The sequence below is a fragment of the Mustela nivalis genome (genome assembly GCF_964662115.1).
Source record: "Mustela nivalis genome assembly, chromosome: 7".
NCBI classification, from domain to species: Eukaryota; Metazoa; Chordata; class Mammalia; order Carnivora; family Mustelidae; genus Mustela; species Mustela nivalis.
Window position 1 is genome coordinate 74,972,942 of NC_139026.1, and position 7,270 is coordinate 74,980,211.

Sequence of the window (7,270 nt, forward strand, 5' to 3'; positions counted from 1 at the left end):
TCCCTCCCCTAACTGCCATTGGAATCCTAAAATGCCATAATGGAAAATTCATTTTTATCTCTCCTTTCCCAGGAGGGACAGCCCCATGATTCTCTCCTCTACCCTCCATGTCCCACCATCCCCCTCCACACACATAAGCATATATTTTCTAATATTTATATTTGGTGGCTAGGCAGACATTCATGCCAGATTATTCGTAGTTGAGAAACTGTATAACTCCTTGGACTTCTTATTTGGATGTAGAAGTTTTCATCCCTGTTGCCCAGAGAGGTGAGCTTATGAGAGGTATTTTTTGCTTCATAGAAACATGTTTTCAAGCTTCCCTTTGAGGATCTATTTCTATCTAGCTCTGAGTATTTCAGACACTTCTGGCTGTCCTTCCCGAGGTATCTGGGGCTTGGGGACTGGATTCATCTATTCAATTCTGCCCTTGTGAGTGCCTGATTCACATGGTTTCTGTACCCTTTCTGAAAGTTTACCTCTCTGTGTCTTTGCAGTCCTTAATTTCACCAAGTTACAGAAAAAAGCACTGTGTATCTTCATATCAGCTCTTGATTATCCACAGTACTGGTGGGAAATACCTAAAGTAGTGAATGACACTAAAATGACTTTTGTTTGATTTTCAAGTGGAGATAATCTAGACTATGAGCAGCTTCAGTTAAGGCAATCGGTCATTGTCTTATGAAATGAATATGAAAATTGGCAGACACATGTGAAATTCTCCGTTTCTCTAGGGCTTCTATCACACTCAGAGTAACAGGCAAAATCCTCACAATGATTCTCAGACTCTCTGTGAAGGATCAGGTTCCTGCTTTCTCTCTGACTTCACTCCCTACTGCTTTCCTATCACTCACTGTGTCCTGGCCCCCCAGGACTCCTTGTTATTTCTCAAAACCAACCAAGTGCCACTTCACTATTAAGCTATTAAGAAAAGAGATGATAATGAGTGCTGGTGAGGAAGTGAAGAAAGTGGGATGCTTGTGCATTGCTGGTGGGAATGTAAAATGGGCAGCCATTGTTGAAAAAGAGTAACTTCACTTATCAAAAACTTACATATATAATTACCATGTGATCCACAATTCCACTTCTGGGTACATATCCCAAGGAATTGAAAACAGAGACTCAAAAAGATATTTGTATACCATATTCATAACAGCATCATTTGTAACAGTCAGTAGTTACAATAACCAGCATGCCCATCAGTGGATAAGCAGATAATCTGGATATGAGCTATACACACCATAGAATATTATTCTGCCTTAAAGAGGAAGGATATTTTGATATCTGCTACAACATGGATGAACCTTGAAGATATTATGCGCATTGAAATAAGTCTGTCACAAAAAGATGATATTGTACGGTTCTACTTACATGAGTACCTTGATTAGTTAAATTCATAGGGACACAAAATAGAATGGTGGTTGAAAGGGGCTGTGGAGAGGAAAGAATGGGGAGCTACTGCTCAATAGTACAGAGTTTCAGCTGCAGAAGATGAACAAGTTCTGGAGATGACTGGTGGTGAAAGTTGTGCAACAATGTGAAGGGGAGTCTGTCTTGGACCACCCATTTTAAAGTCACAACATTTACATATTTCATTTGATTTTGTAAACTCTTTTTTTCCCCTTGATTATGAGACTCAGTCCCAGTTTCCATGGTGGCTTTCATACTGTGTACCGTTTCCTATGTTTTCCTGAACTGTTTCCATGAAGGAAGTGCTGGTTACACATGCACCACACTTAGGATTATTTCAAACTCTTGCCCTGAGTGCAAAACCTCTATTCTTGTATTCCTGATTGTCCCATACCAGAATAATTGAGTTAGGACTTCAGAAACTCTGGGAAATTCTAGCTATCCAAAACACCTCATCCTTGCTTGTTTTGGAACCACTGGTTTGGATGGCTCTGGAGCTTCTTGTCTTGAAATTTTAAGTAGGATGAGAGTATTTATACACTTCGGGAGTAAGAAAGAGTTGTGCTTGGATATAGAGGACTATTGTAATCTTAATGTAATCTCTGGAGATGGTGCATTTATAGTCCATGTCTCTGAAACTTTGAGAACTTGAAAACACTTATTTAATGGCATCATTAGCCTTCCTCTCAAGTCTTCATCAAACTTCTTTCAAAGCAATTGATAACCACAGTATCTTTGAAGCTATTCAGTAGAGGCCCCAGGCCAACTTCCTGATTAACTGGAGTATTAACTCCTTACCCTAGAAACCAGTGGCAGTTACTGCCTTGGAAAAATGTTTTGAAAAGGAAAGATCCAGAGTGAGCTCAGCACCATTCTTAGAGACAGAGTAGGGAACATAATGACCTTCAAGACTAAGGAGAGTGGGTGGGGCTGGCTGGGAAAGCAAAACAGCCTGCTCTTCAGGGAGTGGATTGTTGGACTTGACAGGAGTTCTTCTAGGAAACACGGGATGGAACTTTGATTTTGCAGTTGGAAGGAGCTCAGAGACTGAGAGAAACACAAGGAGGAGGTAGAAGGTAAGGGGGAATCAGGGTCATTATGGAATCCATACTAACTGCTTCAGTTCCCTGGCCCCTGTCCATGTTTCTTTAAGCCCCTCCCTTGAGCAAGCACCTGTTTTGTGAGGGACTATTTCCTATGGAACTGAGATTCACAGAACCAGGTACCTCATTAAGAAATGTCCTCATTACACTCCTGAAATACATGATGGTGCATGTTCTAGTTTCCTGTTTACACCTCTCTTTGGCCTTTCCTCTCTTTCCAAAAACAAAACAAAACAAAACAAAACAAAACAAAACAAAACAAAACAACAACACTTATTCAAGGAATTTCAAGTTATAGTAGTTATTTAATACATCTATCTATTCATTTTCTCTGTTCTAAATGCCTCTTTTGTTTGCTTGTTACAATTATGAGCAGATCATTATCCTGTGTAGGGAGGGTTGGAGATTGGAGTGTGGAATCCAGAAGGAGGAGGTATTCAGATCCTGGCTTGCCCTCTGGAAGCTCTTAGACTATAAAGGAATGTAAGGAACACACTCAGGTCACCAGTTGACAGATAGGGAAAATTAGCTTCAGCTGGCCATCAGGATGGGCGAGTGGAAAGGGGAGGAAGGCTGGAGATGGGATCGGTCAGGGTGGCTCAGGAAAGGCTTCCTAGATGCAGGAAAGTTTTAGAATAGGACTAAGAGAGGCTGCAGGGTCAAAAGTGGGCAGAAAGGAGTGAGTAGGGCATCTCTAGCAGGGCGTGTCACTTATCCTGGCCACTGGCTCATCCCAGGAAGGGTAAGTCAGGTTGTGAGGAGCTGAGTCAGGAAAGAAGTGATGTATCTGAAGGTAGGGGGAGAATTAGGGTGGGGCTCTGGCAGCTGAGTCAGAGAGCCTGGACTGAATATAAACCATTGGAATAACTGTAGATTATTGCACGAGATTGGGGATATCTGAACATATCTGAAGATAATGTTTCTCTATGGTGTTAGAACTGGATTTGTGGTAGGCTCTCTCAGGCTTTCCAAACATGGGTATCCTTTCTCTTCTGTATGGTTGGTTGTTCATTTGTTCTGTCTGCACCTGTTCGAGTCATAAAAAAATGATTATTTAATTCCCAGATGTTTTGTCCTTTGGGTTGCTTCTCTGGAATCTTGATACTTTGTCTGTAGGCCCACTTTCCCTCATCTTCATAAAAAGTGGAAGGAGCACAAAGACCACCCTGCACAGCGCAGTTGAAGGAAATATAAGCTATCAAGCATTTCCCCCTCTTACCCTGCCATGCTGATGGTCCTCCTCTGGGATTCCTGCTCAGTGTCCATGGTTGCACTTCAGAAGAGTGTATGACATTTTTTTTTTTTTTTTGAAGTGACCCAACGTAGAGGGGTCTCTGATTCACAAATCTTGAAAACCACTGTTGTGTCTTTGTTGAGTGGTAGGTGGCTGCAGATGGTTCCCGGAGAGAAAAATGTGGCAGAAGAATCCTTAGTGTCAACTACTAGAGCTTCCAAAGACAGCCAAAGGGGCTGAAAGAGAGAGGAATTGGATTCAGTGGGATCTAGTAGCAGGCGTGCCCCATCTTTCCTGTTCTTCACCCTCTTTCTAGCAGGTATTCCTTCTTTGTATTCTCTATATCCTGGCAATTACAGGATTCCATTTCCATTTTCAATTTCAATCATCTGAATGTCTGTCATTTACCCGGTTTTCTACCAGGTGCTCTAACAACATTGTCTCCTGCAGTCTTGTGTTGAACCTGCAGTGCACAGAATGGAGTTAGTACTGCCCTCAGTCATGGCTGTTTGCACCATCGCTTCCTGTCAGGCCCCTTTTCTTTCCTTTTCTTAATTTTTGTTTTATTTTTTTTATTATGCCCAGTTAGCCCCTTTTCAAGGCGTTTTATTATCCTGTTTCATCCTTATCTCTATTTGCATTTCCCCTCCTCAGTGGAGGCCTTTTTTTCAGTTATTTAACAAATGCTGTTCCAGTCCACGTTTTATGTTTGTTTCAGATACATTCACCCATTCAACCACTACAGCGTCCAATTGTGTATGTATTCTGAATTCCAGTAAGATCATGCTTCAGATGGTTCCTTGGTGACACTGCCACCAGCAATATGTATTAGTTTCTATCTTCTTATGCAAATCTCATGTTGATCCAGTGACAGAGAAGCTGGGCATGGAGCCCACTGAAAAAATATTAAAAAACAAAAACAAAAACAAAAACAGAATGTTTGGTGGTATTTGGTACTTTTTCTGGAGGGGAAGCAGGATTAACTTCTCTATGGTCTCTTTTGGTGTCAGTTTCTGTGATACTTGGGCTGCAACAACTTACATGCAGCCTCTGATTCTCAGTTGATTGGTTGAACACCATTGTTCAGTAAATATTTATTGTTTCCATAGGCATTCTGGAAGAATAGCACGTACCAGAAGAATCTTGGAACACTGAAAAAAGAAAATAAAATGATATAAAGATAAAAAATAACCAATTAAATTAAAAAAAAAGAAGAAGAAATATGAAGCAGCAGCTCTGAAGCCTGAGCAAAGGACCCCAGTGGTCCCCACCCAACTTGGCTTAACTCAGTCTCACTTAACCAGATCCAGCACCCTTGGCTGCCTGGGCTTGCCACAGCTCTCTGATCCTTAGAATCTTCTTCAATTCCAGCTAGAATGCTGCATCAGGCAATTTGCAGGTTTGGTCAAAGGCTGGTAAGCAGACGTCCACTGGAGAAAGAAGTGTATGAGTATAGATCTGGCATAAAACTGAACACTCTGGATTTAGTGGTCCTGGGTGTGGGCCGCACAGTGGGTGTCGGTGTATACTTCCTGGCTAATGAGGTGGCCAGTAACCAAGCAGGACCATCCATTGTGATCTGCTTTTTGGTGGCAGGTCTAACATCACTGTTGGCTGGGCTGTGCTATGCGGAGTTTAGTGCCCGGGTCCCCCATTGTGGCTCGGCATATCTCTACAGCTACGTCACTGTAGGTGAACTCTGGGCTTTCATCACTGGCTGGAATCTTATCCTCTCCTTTGCTGTTGATGCATTTGTTATGATCCAGGCCTGGATCTTATGTTTTGACATCTTTGTTGGGAACCGGATCTCTGAGACCCAGCAAGAGACCATCTCACAGTATGTTCCCCAAGTCATTGCAGACAATCTAGGCTACTTTCTTGTCATCTTTCTGTTTTTCAGCATGGAGCTGCAGCATATGGGTTGGCGTGGCCTCCTCAGAGTTTTTGAAGTGCTTACAATGGTGAAGCTTTTGGTTCTCAGCTTTTTCATCATCTCTGGCTTCATTAAGGGGGACCTGCACAACTGGAAGCTCACAGAAGAGGACTACATACAGGCTGGACTCAATGGCACCTCTCACTTGGGCCCTCTGGGCTCTGGAGGATTCATGCCTTTTGGCTTCCAGGGGATTCTCCGTGGATCAGCTACCTGTTTCTATGCATTTATAGGTTTTAGCGTTATTGTTACGAGAGTCAAAGAATCCCACAATCCCCAGCGTTCCATCCCCAAAGGCATTGTGATTTCACTGCTCATCTGCTTTTTTGTGTATTTTGGTGTCTCTGCATCACTTACACTCATGGTTCCTTACTACCAGCTTCAACCTGGGAGCACCTTGCCTGAGGCATTTCTCCATGTTGGCTGGGTCCCTGCCTACTATGTTGTAGCTTTTGCCATTTTCTGTAGTACTTTTGTCATTACCTACTGCAGCTTTACGTACCCCATATATTTATTGATATCCATGATGGCAGAGGATGGTCTCTTGTTCCCAGTTCTTGCCAGGTTTGCTCTTGGCACAAATGGCCGTATCTTGTCCACTCTGATCCTTGGCATTATCACAGTAATCATGGTATTCTTCTTTGGACTCAATGAACTTCTGGATCTGAGGTCAGTTGGGACCCTGGTATCTTATTCCTTGATAGCTTTTTGTGTTCTCATTACCAGGTATCAGCCTGAAAGGAGGAAGGAGGAATATGAAAAAGAGCTGCAGGAAGAGAATGGGGGAAATCAAACACAGGGGCAGGAGGAGACCGTACCTGCAGTAGGGAAGCTGACTCTGCAGGGACTATTTTTTCCAGGCAGCCCCACCTCCACTCCACTCTCTGGACGGGTTGTCTATGTTTGCTCCTCACTGCTTATTCTGCTGCTGACTGTCCTCTGCCTGGTGCTGGCCCACTGGCCAGGTCTGCTTTCTGGAGACCCAGGGCCGATCACAGTGGTTGTGCTGCTCCTGGTGCTCATCACTGGGATAACTGGGGTCATCTTGAGACAGCCACAGAGCTCCTCTCCCCTTCCCTTTAAGGTCCCTGCTCTGCCTCTCCTCCCACTCCTGAGCATCTTTGTGAATGTTTGCCTTATGATGCAGATATCAGTTGGCACCTGGCTGAAATTTGGTGTCTGGATGCTGATCGGGTTTGCTATCTACTTCTGCTCTGGGATCTAGCAAAGCCTGTCACTTAACCCTGCTTATGGACCCAAGTCTAGACCTTGAACTCAGCAGTACCAGTATGTATTTGGCTTGACATCATCACACTAAAAAAACACTAATAGAGCTTCATATTTATGGTACAGTGAAGGATGTGTTTGTGCTCCCCCCCCTTTTTTTTTTTTACTTTGTACTCTTCACTTGTGTCTGTAGCTGCTTACTGACTTTTACAGAATTCATATTAGAAGACCTTGATAAAATGTTTTTCTTTTCGGGGCACCTGGGTGGCTCAGTGGGTTGAGCCTCTGCCTTCAGCTCGGGTCATGGTCTCAGGGTATTGGGTTCGAGCCCCACGTTGGGCTCTCTGCTCAGCAGGGAGCCTG

The 7,270-nt window shown here is 43.4% G+C and overlaps 1 pseudogene across 1 annotated transcript; it reads left to right on the forward strand.

Moving 5' to 3' along the window:
- Positions 1 to 5,123: 5,123 nt before the first annotated feature.
- Positions 5,124 to 6,905, forward strand: LOC309870287 (cationic amino acid transporter 3 pseudogene; annotated as a pseudogene). The gene has a single exon. The product of its transcript is annotated as a cationic amino acid transporter 3 pseudogene (transcript).
- The last annotated feature ends 365 nt before the right edge of the window (positions 6,906 to 7,270 follow it).